The sequence below is a fragment of the Tamandua tetradactyla genome, chromosome 24 (genome assembly GCF_023851605.1).
Source record: "Tamandua tetradactyla isolate mTamTet1 chromosome 24, mTamTet1.pri, whole genome shotgun sequence".
NCBI classification, from domain to species: Eukaryota; Metazoa; Chordata; class Mammalia; order Pilosa; family Myrmecophagidae; genus Tamandua; species Tamandua tetradactyla.
The window spans coordinates 47,811,803-47,831,008 of NC_135350.1; the positions used below are offsets into that span (position 1 = coordinate 47,811,803).

General features: G+C 35.3%; 1 protein-coding gene across 3 annotated transcripts in view; it reads right to left on the bottom strand.

Annotated features, from left to right (window-relative positions):
* CFAP299 (cilia and flagella associated protein 299) overlaps nt 1–19,206 on the bottom strand; it is an 857,410-nt gene that overhangs the window by 663,235 nt on the left and 174,969 nt on the right. The window lies entirely within an intron of this gene.

A 19,206-nucleotide genomic window follows, 5' to 3' on the forward strand; every position in this document is an offset into this window, starting at 1 on the left:
ATGTTCCCCATCATCCAGAAGCTGCTGGATTGATAGAACGGTGGAATGGCCTTTTGAAAACTCAATTACGGTGCCAACTAGGTGGCAAAAACTTGAAAGGCTGGGGTAATGTTCTCCAGGAAGCTGTGTATGCTCTGAATCAGCGTCCACTGTATGGTGCTGTTTCTCCCATAGCCAGGATCCATGGGTCCAGGAACCAAGGGGTGGAAATGGGTGTGGTGCCACTCACTATTACTCCTAGTGATCCACTAGGAAAATTTTTGCTTCCTGTCCCTGCTACCCTGAGTTCTGCTGGTCTACAGGTTTTAGTTCCAAAACGGGGTGTGCTTTCTCCAGGAGAAACAACAGTGATACCACTGAACTGGAAGTTAAGATTGCCACCTGGCCACTTTGGGCTACTTATGCCTCTGGATCAACACACCAAGAAGGGGATTACATTATTGTCTGGGGTAATTGACCCTGACTATCAGAAGGAAGTAGGACTGCAGCTACATAATGGAAGTAAAGAAGAGTTTTCTTGGAATATAGGAGATCCTCTGGGGCGTCTATTAGTACTACCATGCCCTGTGATTAAAATCAATGGAAAACTGCAACAACACAATCCAGGCAGGACCACTAATGGCTCTGAGACTTCAGGAATGAAGGTTTGGGTCACCCCACCAGGCAAAGAACCACGGCCAGCTGAAGTGCTTGCTGAGGGGAAAGGGAACATGGAATGGGTAGTGGAAGAAGGTAGTGATAAATATGAACTTCGACCACGTGATCAGTTACAGAAACGAGGACTGTAATGCTGTTTGTTTTTGTTATACTATTTAAGTTGTAAGATAGCAAGTTTAAGGATGAATGTTGCCCAAGGATTTGCAAGCTATTCTGGAGAGATTTAATGTGTTTCCAGTTATATGCAGGACAGTTGAGTATTGTCAGGTAAAAGAAAAAATGTGTGCTTATTTGTTTTCATTTGGAAATTAAGTATGGTCTAAGGTGATATATATACATATATATATGTGCCAAGTTGACAAGGGGTGGACTGTCATGGTTAGGGACAGGTGTCAACTTGGCCAAGTTGTGGTACCTGTTCATATGATTGGGCAAGCGCTGGCCTGTCTGTTGCAATGAGGACATTTCATAGGATTAGGTCATGATCACGTCAGCTACATCCACAGCTGATTCCATTTGTAATCAGCCAAAGGGGAGTGTCTCCTGCAATTAGTGATGCTAAATCCAATCATGGGAAGCCTTTTAAGGAGGACTCAGAGGAGACAGATTTCCATTCCTGCTTTGGCTGGTGAGCCTCTCCTGTGGAGTTCATCCAGGCCATCCATTGGAGTCGTCGGCTTCGCAGCCTGCCCTGTGGATTTTGGACTCTGCGTTCCTACGGTCACGTGAGACACTTTCATAAATTTTATATTTGCAAGTGTTCCCTTTTGGTTCTGTTTCTCTAGAGAACCCTAACTAATACACCACCTAATCTATCTGGTTATGAAATGTCCAGATGTTCAGGGGTTGATAAGGTCTGAAATACCAATACAACACAGTAGAATTCTAGGGCTTTTTTTCTTTCATTTTTAGTCTGTATTGGTTTAAAGCAAATTCCTCACATAATGTCATTTTACCCTCACCTGTATCAGGAAAGACATTTTATACAGCATAATTAAATTAACCACACTTAACAAAAATATTAAAAATCCATTAACAGGGCGGGCCACAGTGGCTCAGCAGGCAGGGTTCTTGCCTGCCATGCTGGATGCCAGAAACTTGGATTTGATTCACAGTACTTGCCCATGCAAAAAAAAATTAAAAATCCATTAACATCATTCAATACCCAATCCACATTCAAAATTTGTTCAATCATCTTAAAAAATACCTTTTTAAAGTTTATTAAAATTCAGATCTAAAGAAAATCCACACATCTAATTTAGTTATTTTTAAGTCTTTTTTAATTAAGAACTACCCCTTCCCTATCCTAACCCCATTCCGTTGTCTTGGAGGAATAGGGTTTGTTGTACTAAAAATGCCCCAAACTTCGGATTTCTGATTGCCTCCCCATATAGTTCAACTCATTCTCTACATATCATGAAAAGTACATTTAGTTATAAAGGTTCTATTAGAATCAGCTCCAACTTCTTTAGAAAGAATACTTCATAAGTGGTGCCATGAAACACATATAGTAGCATATCAAGAACACATAATGCCTAGTTGTCTCCATTAGTGATGCTAACCCTAAGCAATGACAGACTGGTCCTTCCACTAAAAGTTATTTAGTATTTTTTCTCTTAATAGTTTTAATATCTGTTATGGTGATCTTGACTTATTCAATCATTTTAATAGGATTGTAAAATGAGATTTATAATTCCATCATTCCTTCTAAATTTTTTAGCTGAGATTTTTCTATAAAGAATGTTTTCTCATTAGCTGGGACTGTTTCTACCCTGAAATACAGTATGCATACATACAACAAATATTTCTTTCTCTTTAATTACCAATGGTGAAAAATGACTTTTATTTGTTTCAATTCATTTACTCTCTGTAGAAAAAAAAAAGAATTTAAGAGGCAGTCTGTCAGCAATAAGTTCTAGATTAAAGAATTTTATTGAAAGTTGAATTTATTTTTGTCAGCTTAAAATCTCTTCTTATTTAATGACTGCATATCCATACATAAACTACTAATATTTTTATGCAACTAGAAAAGTTTTTTAAAAGCATACTTTAAGGCTGAATGTTGTTAAGATGTCAATTCTACCTATACTAATTATAGATTCAATGCAATAACAATCAAAATTCCAACAGCCTACTTTAAAAACTTGGGAAAACTAGTTATTTAAATTCATTTGGAAGGGAAAGAAATCTAGAATACTTAAAGACATTCTAAAAAAGAAGAGTGAAGTCGGAAGATTAGCACTTCCCAACTTTAAAGCTAACTACAAAATCATAGTATTCAAAACAGCATAGTATTGGCACAAAGACAGAAGTATTGATCAATGGAACCGAATCGAGAGTATGGAGATTGACCACCAATTTTACCGTCGATTGATCTTCGACAGGCTCCAAAATCTACCGAATTGGGACAGAATAACTTTTTCAATCGATGGGCTTGGAAAAACTGGATATCAATAGTCAAAAGAATGAAAGAGGACCCATATCTTACACCATATACAAAAATTAATTCAAAATGAATCAAAAACCTAAATATAAGAGCCAGGACTATAAAACTCCTGGAAAATAAACATAGAGAAATGTATTCAAGTACTGGTAATAGGAAATAGTTTCCTGAGCTTTACATCCAAAGCACGAGCAATGAAAGAAAAAATAGATAAATGAGAGCACCTCAAAATCAAAAGCTCTGTGCTTCAAAGGATTTTGTCAAAAAAGTGAAGAGGCAGCCAACACACTGAGAAAATTTATTTGGAAACCATACATCAGAATAAGGAAAGTTTGATATACCATATACCTAAATTATACAACTCAACAGCCAATTAAAAAATAGGCAGACAATATGAATATACATTTTTCTGAAGAGCAAATATAAATAGCTAAAAAAGCACATGAAGAGTTGCTCATCTTCTTCAACTAAAGGGAAATGCAAATTAAAACTAGAATGAGGTATCATCTCACACCTGTAAGAATGGCTACCATTAAACAAATAGGAAACTACAAATGTTGGAGAGGATGTGGCGAAATTAGAACACTTATTCACTGCTGGTGGGACTGTATATTGGTACAACTGCTATGGAAGACAGTTTGATGGGTCCTCAGAAAACTAAACATCGAGTTGCCCTACGACCTGGTAATACCACTACTCAGTATATACCCAGAAGAGCTGAAAGAAGTGACATGAATAGACATTTGCACACTGATGGTCACAGTGGCACTATTCAAGCCCATCGACAGATGAGTGGGTATGCAAAAATGTAGTACGTACATGCAGTGGAATATTATGCAGAAAAACAATGAAATGAGATCCTGAGACATATGACAACATGAATGAACCTTTAGGGCATAATCTTCAGTGAATAAGACAGACACAAAAAGAAAGATACTGTATAATCTTGATACTATGATTCTGGTAAATATGACAATGACAAGGGTCAGGTGCCAAATGAGTTGCTCTGAATAATAAGCCAAGAAGTTATCAGCTCCCAAGTGGAAAGTCAGTGCCACTTCCTCTGACATTTTGCTCTAGTATCATCTAGATGAAGATTAGGGGGAGAAATGGAGAATGCTGTGCTCTCTTGCCCACATTACTCCCCCCCTCCCTCCTTCTTTTCTCCTTTCTCTCTCCCTTCTCCTTTCCTCTCATTTTTCTCTCTCTTTCTCTTTTTCTTCCCTTCTTCCTTCCCTAAAATAATTTTTTTTTAATTTTTTAAAAAGAGAAACCACACAGCTTAGCCCAACCCAAACTGCCAGCCCACAGAACTGTCAACTAATAAACAATTGTCATTCGAAAACAAAATACTCCACCACACACAGATGTGTATCATAAAAGCACATATGAATACATGAAACTGCCTTGGCCTATTGGAATGTCTTCCCCATAATTTCTTAGGCTTTGAAATTTTGAATAAAATATGCACTCCGTCAATTAACACTTCATGGAAGACCTCAGTGGAATTTTTAACCAAAGAAGAAAGTGATAAAAATATATATATATGTGCACAGCTTGAAAAAAAAGTTCAGGCAAAAAAATTCCACAGATGCCTGTGTTTCAGACTGTTAATTACCTTCCAGAATCCTATCCATTCACCCTTATTCCTTTTAGAAATGGAATCTCAGAGGTCTAAACTAGGCACATGGCTGTGCCAGACTAGAATCTGCATAACCTAAGATTGAGTGCGGTTATGTGCCATAGTTAAGCCAAAAGAACGCGATGCATATAATTTACGGGTCTTCCTCCTAAAAGTAAATATGCTTGCCATGGACTTCCTCTTTTCCTCTTCCACCTGGCTAGTAAACAATGCCACTGTAGCATCTACCCTGAAACAGAGATGAAAACCAAATGTAACGGCAGAAATGACCCCACCAGCCGAGGTGCCTCAATGGCCTTTTACAGCAAAATTATTTAGTAGTCCTAAATAGGTCAAATGACAGACTTTGCAGAAAATTAGGTTTCTATCTTATTTGAGCTGATATTTTGAATCTCTTTACTGCAACAGGTTAGCCTGCACCTAACTAAAACAGCATCCCAATAATCTTATATTCAGCTGTTGTTCAGTGTGATGGTGATAGACATTCCTAGATATATAAAAATTCAGAGGAAAAAGAATAAAAATTAAAACGAAGTACATAACTTCAGATTACTAATAATTAGGATGCAGGACATGGGAGATATAAGCAATATAAGCCCTTAAAAAAATTGCAATGTTTATAAAAAGCATTAAAGTGACCACTAGGTGCAAATAACTTTCAAACTTTCACAGAAAAACTAAGCTAAATAGCAACCCATAAAATAAGGAAATTGGCTTTCTGTTTCTAGCAACTTGGGTTAAAGTTGAACAATTGTACAAAGACACATGTAATGGTACAAATACATAAAATACTAGCTATAAACACAGCAGCAAAATAAGAGTTCGTATATAGTTCAGCTCAAAACGTAAGTAAAGGAACTCACACGTCTATGGCCAATTGAGATTTTTGGCTGAAAAAATAAAATAAAAGACATACTTACCACAGGCATTGACTTTAAAAATCCTATCTGTTGATGTTTACAGAGTTATTACATAACAACAAGCTAATATATATTTTGTAGTTTCATTTCTTTAAACTTTTAGGAGTTCAAACGGAGATCTTCAGAAGCTATCTCTCTCTTTCAACAATTTACTAAGAAAATTTTTAAAAAGTCTTTTATATCCATTCATTCTTTTGAATAACACATTAGGATTCTAAATTATTGCAGTGACATATTGTGAATATTCCAAAATTTTCTAGAGTTTTTACATAAATTGAAACTCAGCCACATTTTCTACTTGTTTGTGAATATCAAACTTAGTCTAATATATCACTCAATTGCTTCTTAAGATTGGATGTTAGGTTTCATTTCTTATCAAGAAAAAATAATAATAATAAAGAAAAAATTGATAAGACCTATTGAGTTCTTACTGTTTGTCAGGCACTATTATTCATTTAATTCTTACACCAATCCCATGAGGTATGTATTATTTATTATACCTATTTTCTAAATGGGTAAACTGATACACAGGGAGTTAATAAAAATCTGAGCTTTCATAATAAATGGGGCAGCCAGGATATCAAATCAGAGCATGCACTCTTTGACTCTAAACTCTTAATAGCTATGCTATTCTGCATCTGGTGTTCAAAAGCTAGATTTAATGTTGCCATTAGCTCTTTAAGAGCATCTTAATATTAATTTTTGTATCTCACCCACTGGCTTACTCATAATAAGCACTCAATAAATTATTGTTGAATGAATAAGGTAAGCTTGGCATGACATTGCAAAACAATTTCATAATAATTTACAATGGTGACATAATCATCCTAAACAAATATGCTAATGATTACTTTTGATGATGGCTGTGCTGTTTTGAAGCCAGAAAAGCCAGGCTTTTTTAACCCAATCTTGTGGGTGCAGATTTATTGTGGATGGGATCTTTTGATTAAGTTATTTCCATGGAGAAGCGATTCACCCAAGTGTGGGTTGGATCTTTTGATTAGATTATTTCCATGGAAATGTGACCCCATCCATTCAAGGCGGGTCTTAATTAGTACTGGAGTCATAAAAAGAGACAATATGGAGAGCAGACAACTACACATAGACATTTGCAGATGCTTGGAGAGCCAATATAGAAAGCCACTAGATTCAGAAGCTGAAAGCAATGCAAACCCAAAGCAAAGTACCCAGGAGATGCCAGCCATGTGCCTTCCCAGTTGAAAGAGAAACCCTGGATATATAAGAATTATATCAGCTTTTCTTGCATGAAGGTATCCTCTTGTTGATGCCTTAATTTGGACATTTGTATGGCCTTAGAACTGTAAACTTGTAACTTAATAAATACCCTTTATAAAAGCCAATCCATTTCTGGTATATTGCATTCAGGCAGCTTTAGCAAACATAAACAAAGGTGTTGGATATAAAGGGAATTTCAGCATTATCAAAGCTGTAGAAACATATATGCATTTAGAAAGATAGGAATGCTTAGAGTAACCATGTGAGGAGGTGTTGAAGTTTGCAATAATTTTTTTTCACTTAAATTTTTCTGTAATAAAACTGCATCCATGGGCGGGCCGCGGTGGCTCAGCGGGCAAAAGTGCTTGCCTGCCATGCCGGAGGACCTCGGTTCGATTCCCGGCCCCAGCCCATGTAAAAAACAAACAAACAAACAAAATACAATAAAACAAGAAAATGTTTAAAGATGTTTCCCTTTCTTCCTCCCTTCCTTCCTTCCATCTTTCCTTCCTTCTCTCTGTCTTTCCTTCCCTTCCTCCCTCTCTCTTTAAAAAAAAAAAAAAAAAACTGCATCCATGATGGAAAACTAAAAACAAAATTTGTTACATTTTTATGATATAGGAAAGCAAATCTTACTAAGAAAAATCTTCAGCTTCTAACCTAGACTTCAAATTGATTTAATTTCTGTCATCAATATTCACTTTCTTTAGGAAAGTGTCTGTACCCACTCAGATAAATGTAATAATTAAATGCACTCTTCTTTAACTTTCATTTATAAAACATATTCATTTATAAAACAATGCATCTTATTAGGTATCTTTACTCAATATCATTTAGATGCCTTTTGTAGAAATCATTTTAATATATGATCTCTTCAATTACTCGTTGAATTGGGGCACTACAGTTACAGACACAAAACTGAAATTAACAAAACTTAGCAGACATTTAAAATTTGTTAAAGAAGAAGCAAAAATCTCCTCAGCAAAAGGTGGATTTGATATAAAAAGCGGCCATTTATTTATATGCTATGACCTTGCAACCCTTCTACTAGTTATATATCAAAAAGAACCAAAAGCAGGGAATTTAATAGGTTTTGTACACCAACATTCATAGCAGCATTATTCACAATTGCCAAAAGATGAGAGCAACCTAAGTTCCAGCAACTGATGAATGGATAAACAAAATGTAGTATATACATACAACTGAATATTATTCAGCCATAAAAAGGAATTAAGTCCTTATATATGCAAAGATGTGGATGAACCTCACAGATGTTGAGTGAAATAAACCAGATACAAAAATACAAATACTTTATGATCTCACTCATATGAACTAATTAGAATAAGCAAATTCATCCAGGATATATAAGGGACTGGGTTGGGGATAGAGAATTGGGGAGTTAATACTTAATTTGTACAAGATTTCCATATAGGTTGATTGTAACATTTTGGAAATAGATGATGGTGATGGTAGCATACTATTATGAGTGTAATTAACATTGCTGAATTATATATGTGAACATGATTTAAAAGGGGAAATTTTAGATTATGTATATGTTACTGGAATAAAAATTAAAAGATAAAACAGGACTGTATATCACAGTAGACAGTATTATTAAAAATGGTCCATATTATAAAAAATTGTACCACTATAACTTGTGGTACAAATGTTCCACATTTGTGGAACTCATAAAAATGTTCCTTTCATGAATTATAATAAATGTACCATACTAATATGTGTTACTAATAGGTGTGATATATGGGAAAAATACACCTAAGGTAAACTACGGACTATAATTATTAGTAAATATTTAATATTCTTTCATCAATTGTGACAAAGGTACTAACACTAAAGCAAAGTGTCAACAACAAGGGGGTAAATGGGAATGCTGTATTTTTACATGGTGTGCTAGTTTGCTGGCTACCAGAATGCAATATGCCAGAAATGAAATGGCTTTTAAAAAGGGGAATTTAATAAGTTGCTAGTTGACAGTTCTAAGGCCAAGAAAATGTCCCAATTAAAACAAGTCTATAGAAATGTGCAATCTAAGGCATCCAGGAAAAGATACCTTGGTTCAAGGAGGCCGATGAAGTTCAGGGTCTCTCTGTCAAGTGGAAAGGAGCATGGCAAACACAGTCAGAGTTTCTCTGTCATCTGGAAAGGTACATGGTGAACACAGTCAAGGTTTCTCTCTCATCTGGAAAGGTATGTGGCGAATATGGCATCATCTGCTAGCTTCCTCTCCTGGCTTCCAGTTTCATGAATCTCCCCAGGAGGCATTTTCCTTCTTCATCTACAAAGGTCACTAGATGGTGGACTCTGCTTCTTGTGGCTATGTCGTTCTTCTCTGTGATCTCTGAAACTCTCTCATTCTCCAAAATGTTTCCTCTTTTATAGGATTCCAGTAAACTAGTCAAGACCCACCCGAATGGGTGGAGTCACATCTCTGTGTAATCAAGTTTAATACCCACTCTTGATTGAGTCACATCTCCAGGGAGATGATCCAATTACAGATTCAAACATGCAGTACTGAATAGGGATTAGAAGAAACAGCTGTCTTGGTAGAACGGGAGTAGGATTAAAACATGGCTTTTCTAGAGTACGTACATCCTTTCAAACCAGCACACATGGCTCTTCTGTAAATTTACAATCTCTAATAAAAAATATTTTTTAATTCTTTGGACCACATGTATAAAAAATCCTTATAATTCAATAATAAAAACTAACCTAACTAAAAATGACCAAAAGATCTGAATAGACATTTCAACAAAGAAGATATACAAATAGCTAAAAAGCACATGAAATTATGCTCAACATCATTAGTTCAGGGAACGGCAAATCAAAACCACAGTGAGATACTGCACTGCACCCACATCGGTGACTGTAATCGAAAGAGGATGTGGGGAAATTGGAACCTTCACTCATTGTGAGTGGGAACATAAAAAATGGTGCAGACACTGGAAATTGATCTGTGAGTTCCTCAAAATTTTAAATACAAAGTCATTGATTCTCATGGAATTTTTATGGAAGAATTATTCACAATAGCCAAAAGTTGGAAACAACCCATATGTCCACCAATTGATGAATGGATAAACAAAATATTGTCCATCCATGCAATGGAATATTATTGGGCATAAAAAGGAGCAAGGTTCTGATTCATGCTACCACTTGGATGAACCCTGAAAATCTGCTAAATGAAAGAAGTCAGTAACCAAAGGACACATATGGTATGATTCCATCTACATGAAATGCCCTAAATAGACAGAGCCACAAAGACGGAAAAAGGATTGATAGTTGTCTAGGGCTGGAGAGATGGGGAATTAAGGCATAATAGCTAAAACATACAGGGTTTCTTTTGGGGGTGATGAAAATATTCGAAAATTGTGAAAATTCACAACACCATGAACACACTATAAACCATTAAATTGCCTACTTTCAATGGGTGAAAAAACTCATTTCAGCAAATGATATACAAAATTCTTAAAAACTGATGATTATAAAAGACTCCTTTTTTATAATTTTTCCTTCAGATTTTTAAATAATGTAGACCTCATATTTCATCTTGTTATAGCCTGTACTTTAGTCTTGCCTTAAACACACTATAAAAGACCATGGATAGGGTGGGGCATGGTGGCTCAGCAGGCAGAGTTCTCGCCTATCATGCCGAAGACCTGGGTTCAATTCCCCGTGCCTGCCCATGCCAAAGGGTGGGGGGGAAGACTATGGATAAACTTGATATATAATAAAGGAGATAGAATTAAAAATGAGGAAAAGATTTTTCTAAAAATTGGAACCCAATGATAAGAATGAAAAATAAGATATCTATGCAACTCATCTGAAATGTAATTAGAGAGAAAAAGAATACTTAAATCACATCAGAGGTATTCATTTTCTATTGCTGCTGCAACAAATTACTACAAATTTAGTGACTTAAACTACATAATTTATTATTTTCAGTTCTGTACGTTAGAAGCCTGACACAGTTCTCACTGGGCTAAGATTAAGATGTTGGCAGGGTTTCATTATCTTCTGGAGGCTGTAGAGTTACATCTTCTTCGTTGCTTTTTCTAGCTTTGCTTTTTTAGCTTGGCTCATGTCCTTACCATCTTCAAAGCCAGAAATGGTAAGTTGAATCCTTCTCATATCAAATCACCCTGACCTCTTCTTCTGCCTCCCTATTCCACTGCTAAGGACCCTTACGATTACACTGACGGTAAGTTGATTAGCATTCTTAATTCTGTCTGCAATCTTATTCCTCTTTCTCATATTAAGTAATGTAATGTATGATTCCAGGAATTAGGGCATGGACATCTTTAGGGGCCATTGTTCTGTCTACCATGACTATACCTGCATTCTCTTTAAAGCCCCTGCTTTGGAATTTACACATATACTATTAAATATATTTAAAAGACAAATGTTTAAGTAACATTGTCATTCACTGAGACCTAGTGTTCAGCAAGAGACCTAATTCAAATACAAGTTTTGCCATTAATATGTTTGATTTAGTTTTCCTTTTTTAACTTTTCTACTGCTTTATTTTTGATTGCTTTAACTTGAATAATTTCTAAAATTTGTGTGTCATTATAGCTTGCACACAAGAAATTTCATAAAGTTTATATGCTAAGATTTTCTATTTTCTTGGATGACTTAATAGGAAATGTCCTAGGAATATCATAATGTTAAATAGTATTTTAATCTTCCCATAAAGAACACTATAAGGGTAATATTATTAACCAAATGATAGGAATATCATATAGACAAAAGTGACAACCCATAGTTGTTCACTATAAACTTTCTCTCATCCTCTAACATTTGTTCATTAACAAAGGAAAGAGAAAAGACAGCTACAGTCAGTACTGATATAAAGGTTTGAGTGCGTATTTTTTTCTTATTGATCTAGTACACACTTCTGGGAAAAGAATTTCAAGCATCATAAAATCTTTCTTTAAATTCTATTTCCCCAGATAGAGTTGCCACCTGTGCAGTTATAGATTCATTTTACAAGATTTTCTGACTCCTCCATTTCTTTTATTACTATCCAGTTTTAGATAGTAATCCTTTTTCATACAATCACTAAAAACATATGTGTTCCCATGTTTTCAAATACTATGGTAATATATACCAGAGCACAAAATATTCTCTTTTTACTTCTTGGAATGGCTCTATAAATGAAATATTTGATATTGAGTATAGCTATGTACACTGTCCTGGATATAAAACAGGCCCAATTGCATGTAAAATTCTTAGAAATACAGAATAAATGGGTAAAAACACATGGTAGTACAGCTCTAATCACATGTTAACTAGCAATAATAAATATATAATATTCAAATATATTTTCTATTTTCAGGTTTAGAAGTAGGGACACCCATGTTTTAGTCCCAGCCCTGATGCTAATTTACATGAAAATTTTAAACAAGCCACTTTTAAGCCCTCAGGGTTGTGCATAGTTTCCTCAATCCATAAAATAAAGAAATAGAGACTAGGTCTCCAAACTCCCTTCCACTCTTAAAATTTTATCAGCAATTAGTGGCTACAGTCAGGAATCCAAATTGTCTCAAGAAAAATATGTAACAAAGTTACTTCATATGTACTTTGAAAAACCAGTAGATGAATTTACACTTTCAATGAGGCTTAAAAGTATGCATTAGGTTCGATTCCTGGTGCCAGCCCATGCAAAAAAAAATTATATATATATGCATTAGGGTAAGCTGAGTATAATGGCAATGAGTTCAAATCTGTTAATCTTAAAAATCAGTAGCTTACCAATATATATGGATCTTAAAATATTATATAATTTTCTACAAGTTTAGGGGATTGTTTTAGTTTCCTAGCTGCTAAAACAAATACCAATCCAGGGGCTGGCTTAAACAATGGGAATTTATTGTCTCGCAGTTTTTATGCTAGGAGAAGTGCAAAATCAAGGCATCAGCAAGGTGATGTTTTCTTCCTGAAGACTGTGGCGACCCTTGGTCCATGGCTTTTCTGTCACATGGCAATGTACTTGGTTGTATCCTCTCTTTTCTTCCCCAGATTCTGTTGGCTTCCAGGTTCTTCCTGTGGCTTCCTCTCTCCATCTGACTTTTACTCTGCCTATAAAGGACTTCAGTAATCAGGATTGAAACCCAACTTGATTCAAGGGGGCGGGGGGAATGACACCTTAATTGAAGAAACATCTGAAAGAGATCTTATTTACAATGGGTCCATACCCACCAGAATGTGGACCCAGACCAAAAACATGTCCATACGAGGATACACAATTTAATCCACCACAGGGATTTTATTGATGGTGGTTGATAATTTTAGCACATTATTTTGTTTCTGTGGCTTATAGAGATGTTCCAGAAACAAGAAACTATGAACTTCACAACAGCATTCTCATTTTCAGCGAAAGTATAGTGGCACCTTTGTCCAGACTATTTGCCTTCACAAGTCAGACAAAATCCACAGAATATCAATTGGCTAGCTCTACCAATACTAAGCTTTTTCTTTTTTTTTTCATGGGCAGGCACCAGGAATCGAGCCTGGGTCTCCAGCATGGCAGGCGAGAATTCTGCCTACTGAGCCACTATCACGCTGCCCAATACTAAGCTTTTTAAACAGTGATATCTATTCTTAGAAAGTATCTATGACTATGCTTTCCCAGTTGCCATACAAGATGGTATCACTATCTTAGAATATGACGTTTCTATTTGCATGTCTAAAAGAAACCAGTAGCCTAAAACATATCCACTGGACATATTGATAATTTCCCAGGAATAATGAACACCACCTTTGTTAATTGATTAATCTTTAACAAGGGTACTTGCTTGGATAGATTTATGAAGTAAATTAATACAGAATAATTTTTAAAAATATTTTATGTGCAAATGAATGTTATATTACAAGCTTAAGCTGAGTTATAAATGATCAGTACAAACCCAGTCCTAAAACATCAGGGGGTTTTGTACACACAATGTAGTTGGAAATTAATTTTGATAGATATATTCTGGGAATTCAATTTTTAAACAATTGATCCAATAAACAATTAGCAATATCCTCACAATATCTACTTAAACATTTTCATATAAAATCCTCAGAGTACTATGTAATAATAATAAAGAAGTATGGGGATAATTCTTAAAAGAAACAGTTAAATATTTTGCATTTATTTGTTTTTAAGGGAAATACTCTGGTTGATAAAGAAAAATATATATCAAGTAGGTAGTACCCAGACCTATATTAAATTGCAACATCTGAGTAAAACAATGAAAAAAATCTGGATATAACTATGAGCAGATTCTTGGCCAGTGTAAATTAGAGCATATGTTTTAGCTTAATGGCATTATACTGCAAGTGTTTTGTCACTTGGTTTCTATAGTTTCCCAGAATGTGTTAATGTACCAGGTGTTCACTTGAATCAATTAGTAACAATACAAACATTTTTTCTATCTAAAATTCCAAGTTGTAGGGTAACTTTATTGAACTAAACAATTTTTTTGACTAAAGTGTAATAAAGTACTCTTGTTTGTATTGCAAAAAGTCCTGTTGACCCATAACATTAAAATATCTAGTTTGAATTTATTTGACTAATGGACTTTATAATATTAAAACACAGACTAATTTTCATAGAAAATAATTTATTAAGTTATTAGCCTGTCACAAATATTTTTACTTTTGACCAGTATTATGCCCTAGTACTACTTAACAGTTGAAGAACAAGTAATGATGCAAACATTTATTTAAAGTCTAATTTAGTGTTTTCTTAAGGATATGAAAGTATTTTAACTGGTTTTCTTGTGCACATTAGCATAATAAATGATCTGAGAAATTTTGCAATGAAGAAATGAGCATGACTTTCTTAAACTCAGCATTTCCCAAGTATATTTGACTACGGAACCCTGATATCCCTTAAAAGCCATTATCCTCAAACAGAAAGTGCTTTAAAAACCATTGCATGGAAAATATCTCTCCAAGATATTTTCATATACTTCATTTATGATTCTTAAATAATTTGGATTCAAAATTTTCATGTCCAAATATTTTCACTTTAAGCCTCAATGACTCACTTTTTAAAAACTAGAGCCCATGATAATAGGATGACATTAACATCACCTTCTAACCCAAATAAGTGCAGTAAATATCCCCAAAGGCACTGTGGCCGACATCAAAAAATTGGGCGGGCCGCGGTGGCTCAGCGGGCAAAGTGCTTGCCTGCTATGCCGGAGGACCTCGGTTCGATTCCCGGCCCCAGCCCATGTAACAAAAACGGAGAAACAGAATACAATAAAACAAGAAAATGTTTAAAGATGTTTCCCTTTCTTCCTTCCTTCCTTCCTTCTCTCTGTCTTTCCTTTTAAAAAAAAAAAAAAAAAAAAAAAAAAAAAAAACTGCTATTACAGATATTACTTTTCACTCCTTTAGACTAAATTAACAAAAGTCCTTCTATTTTTTAAATTAATAAATCACAATTTATATCCACCCAATCATTCTTCCAGATCTCTCCAATCATGAACTATGATAAATTAACATTAGGCATTCCATTCTAATTAATGCAGTTTACCCCATGAATTTAAGGTGAATCAGAAGTCACCCTAAACATCTGGATGTCTGATATTATTGCTTCGTACTCCCTAATTAAGGTGTAATTATTTAAAAATTTTTGGTGAATCTACCATATAAACATCCTACCAAATATGTTTGTCTTGTTTTTTGGCCAAGATACTCAGTACAACAATGTGTTCCCAGGGAAAGTATTTAAACCTTATTTATTTCCAAAGATAGAGTTAAACATTCATCTAAGGAACATGTAAAGAAATAGATTCAATTCATAGTGTTATATTCAGAAAACACAGGAGAACATATTCATTCGAACTGAAAAATTGTCAGGCGTTTTCTGATATTGAATTCCAAGAAGGTTTAATTTTTAGGCTTAATATTATCTTTCAAAATTAATCATGGATTTTTTATTTGCCCAATACTCAAAATAATTACAATATTACAATTCATTTCTTTAAATCCTCATAAAAATAAACAGTTTGTAAATTTCAATTTATATTTTATTAGGTGCAAGTTTGATAGGGTGATAAAGAAAGGCTATCAAACAAAAATTTTTATACTACAATTAAGTTCTGTGAGGAAAGAGGAATGAAACAACAGTCAAGAAGAAAAATGAGCAATTAATATTTTCAATTGTTAAAAAGACCATGTCTGCATGGTTTTTAAATGGGAAGTAGTATACATTCATCTGTTATGTTACTTAGATTCTATTTTTAAAGGTGGTTACAAAACCTCAGGTATGCCTTCCTGTATAATCATTTAAATTACAATGGAAACACTATATGTCAACTCAAGTAATACATGAGAGAGTACATTGTTTTCCAAAACAATTTTAATGAGTACATGAGCAAAACTGTCTGAAGACCACTGGTTTAGCAAAGTGAGAGTGAATAAATGCACTACGGAAAAGTGGTAAGATTGCAGGTGCACAAAGGATCCACAAAAGTTAGTGGGCATATATTCAAGCTGAGACCAGGTAACACAGTTGCAAGATTTTCTCTGGCCAGTTTCAGCTCACTCAGCTACACTGCACGTGCAGGTGTATAGAGTGAGAATCGGATTTAACCAGGGTTGTAGTTTTTCCAGACAACAATAATAAAACATAAAATCGGAGCATGTGAGTTGATAATGTCTGTAAGGGAGGGATTACAGTTATGGAATCTTAACTAAGAAAGGAAGGAAAAGGGAAAATGAAGACAGTAAAGGATACTGGGAACAACAGGCCATAGGTCTCATGGAGTTCAAAGAATATATCAAGACAACTAAAGTAGAAAGTTGAAGAGGAGAAAGTAGGATGCTTGAAATTCAGATTATGACAGGATAACACACATTAGTAATGCAAGATCTAGGGACTGACCATGAAATGCAATGGATAAGGTAGGTTAGCACCCAAGTTTATTGGAGGAGAGGAGTCTTAGGAGCTGAGTGGCCAGACTAGAGGGCTTATCTCCATGTTTACTGAATCACCAAGAATTAATGAGAGGTACAGTGATAAAGAAAGTGACAGAGATCCAGAAACCTAAACTATAAGTCTATAGATTTTATCAAGAAGGGGGTGGTAGATGGTACAGTCTGAAGATATGATTTTCAAAGCTGGAGGATTAGGGAGTATTTTAGTCTGTTAATGGTGCTGGAAGTTCAATATACCAGAAATAGGCTGTTTTTTATAAAGGGAATTTATTAAGTTACAAATTTTCAGTTCTAAAGCCATAAAAACGTCCAAACTAAGACCTCCAGAAAAAAAATACCTTAACTCAAGAAAAGGCTGATGACATTTTGGATTTCTCTGTCAGATGGGAAGGCATATGTTTATGTCTTCTAGCTTTCTCTCCCACCTCTCCCTTTCAAACAGCTTCCTGGGATCATTTAATAATGTCCAAACTATGACCTCCAGAAAAAAAATACCTTAACTCAAGAAAAGGCTGATGACATTTTGGATTTCTCTGTCAGATGGGAAGGCATATGCTTATGTCTTCTAGCTTTCTCTCCCACCTTTCCCTTTCAAACAGCTTCCTGGGATCATTTAATTTTTCTGCATCTCCAAATGTCTCTGTGTCAGCTCTGAAGCTTTTTCCAAAATTTTTCCCTCTTAAAGAACTCCAACAGGTGGATTAAGACCCACCTTGAATAGGCAGAGCTACAACTCCATAGAAACCACCTAATCAAAAGGCCCCATCCACAATTGGTTGGGTCACATTTCCATGGAAACAACTTAATCAAAAAGATCTCATGCTACAATATTTAATGAGGATTAAATAATTGGCTTTTCTAAGGTACACAACAGTTTCGAACTGGCACAGGCAGACAGGGAGGATTTATCTGGGTATTAAGGTGTGGGAAAGACCCACCATCACTTGAGAGGGCTTAATGGGAGAGTGTGTCCTAGGGAAAAGCCATCTGATAGAGAATGAAATGATTAGAAAAGAGGTTGCAGATTTAGACTACTTCCTTCGCTGCCTCCCTGGACCAAGCCACTATCATTTCTCACCTGGGCTACTGCAGTTATAATATAAATGTGACATCCATCCTTAACAATGTACAGTTCTTACGTGGCTGTCAAGTCTCCATCTGTGAAGGCCCCTGTACACCTCTCTGGACTCCACCTCTGTTGGTAGCAACCCCCTCTCTCTCTGCTCTCAGCCATGCAGTCCTTCCCACTACTTCTCAAACATGCCCAACTCTTCCCCCTCGCAGCCATCATGTTATTTTCTGTCGGGAAGGTCTCTTCTTGGATCTCTGCATTGCTTGCTTTTTCTCAGTCTACTGAGGCGTTTGCTGAGCAGGCTACATAAAATAACTGGCACCATCTAAGTCACCCGGTTACCTCATTCTGCTTCATTTTCTTCATTGCACTAATTACAATTGGAGATTGCATTTTGAATTGATTTGTTTACTTGTTTATTATCTATCTTATTAGGATAGAAGGCCCATGTACACAAGGACCCTGTCTATCTACTTAATCCCTGTAACCCAGGATCTATAATAGCTCAATCAACAAATAATGCTGGTGAATGGAAGAATGAATAAATAAATGATGAGTATGCAGGTATATTTCTCTAATTTTTCATTCCTTTTTTATCACTTCAAATACAAACCTCAAGTATCGGCTTATGCAACTCAGTCTGATACTCTTTTGCATCATTTACTTGAATATTTCTAACCTGACAAATACTCATTTCATTTATACTGTATAAAAGCATATTTAGTTCATTTCCCAGTGCCTGCCCATGCAAAGAAAAGAAAAGCACATTTAAATAGTTATCATAGTGTACTAATGATGAGTTGTGGGAAATTATTTCTAAAGTCAAGCTTCAAAGTTAGTAGCCTCATAATAAAGAAGATGAATTTATATTAGATGGGTTTTTTGACAGGCAAGCATGGGAGTTATTTAATACCTCATAAACCATTATATATTTGGAAACTGACTTTAAATTTATTATCCCACCCAGGACACTTCCAGGCAGGAAAACAAGGTTGCAATCATAATGCACTTTCTTATTTCCTTTTATAAAAATAAGGAGTACTATTTGTCACGTTAATCATCTCAGCTTTCAGGTATTTGAAGAGATTCAAAACTCAATAAGCTAAAAATACATACAAGTTGGTTCTTCCAGGAAGATTGTGGAATAGAATAGGCCAAATTCAGCCCTGCTCTAAGGAACAGCTAGGGAAGTGACAGAAAAACAACCAGGACAGCAATTCCATGGTGCGAATGACCTGAGAGGGTCTTCTACACCACATATGAAGGTCCTGATGGAAAAACCTAAGGA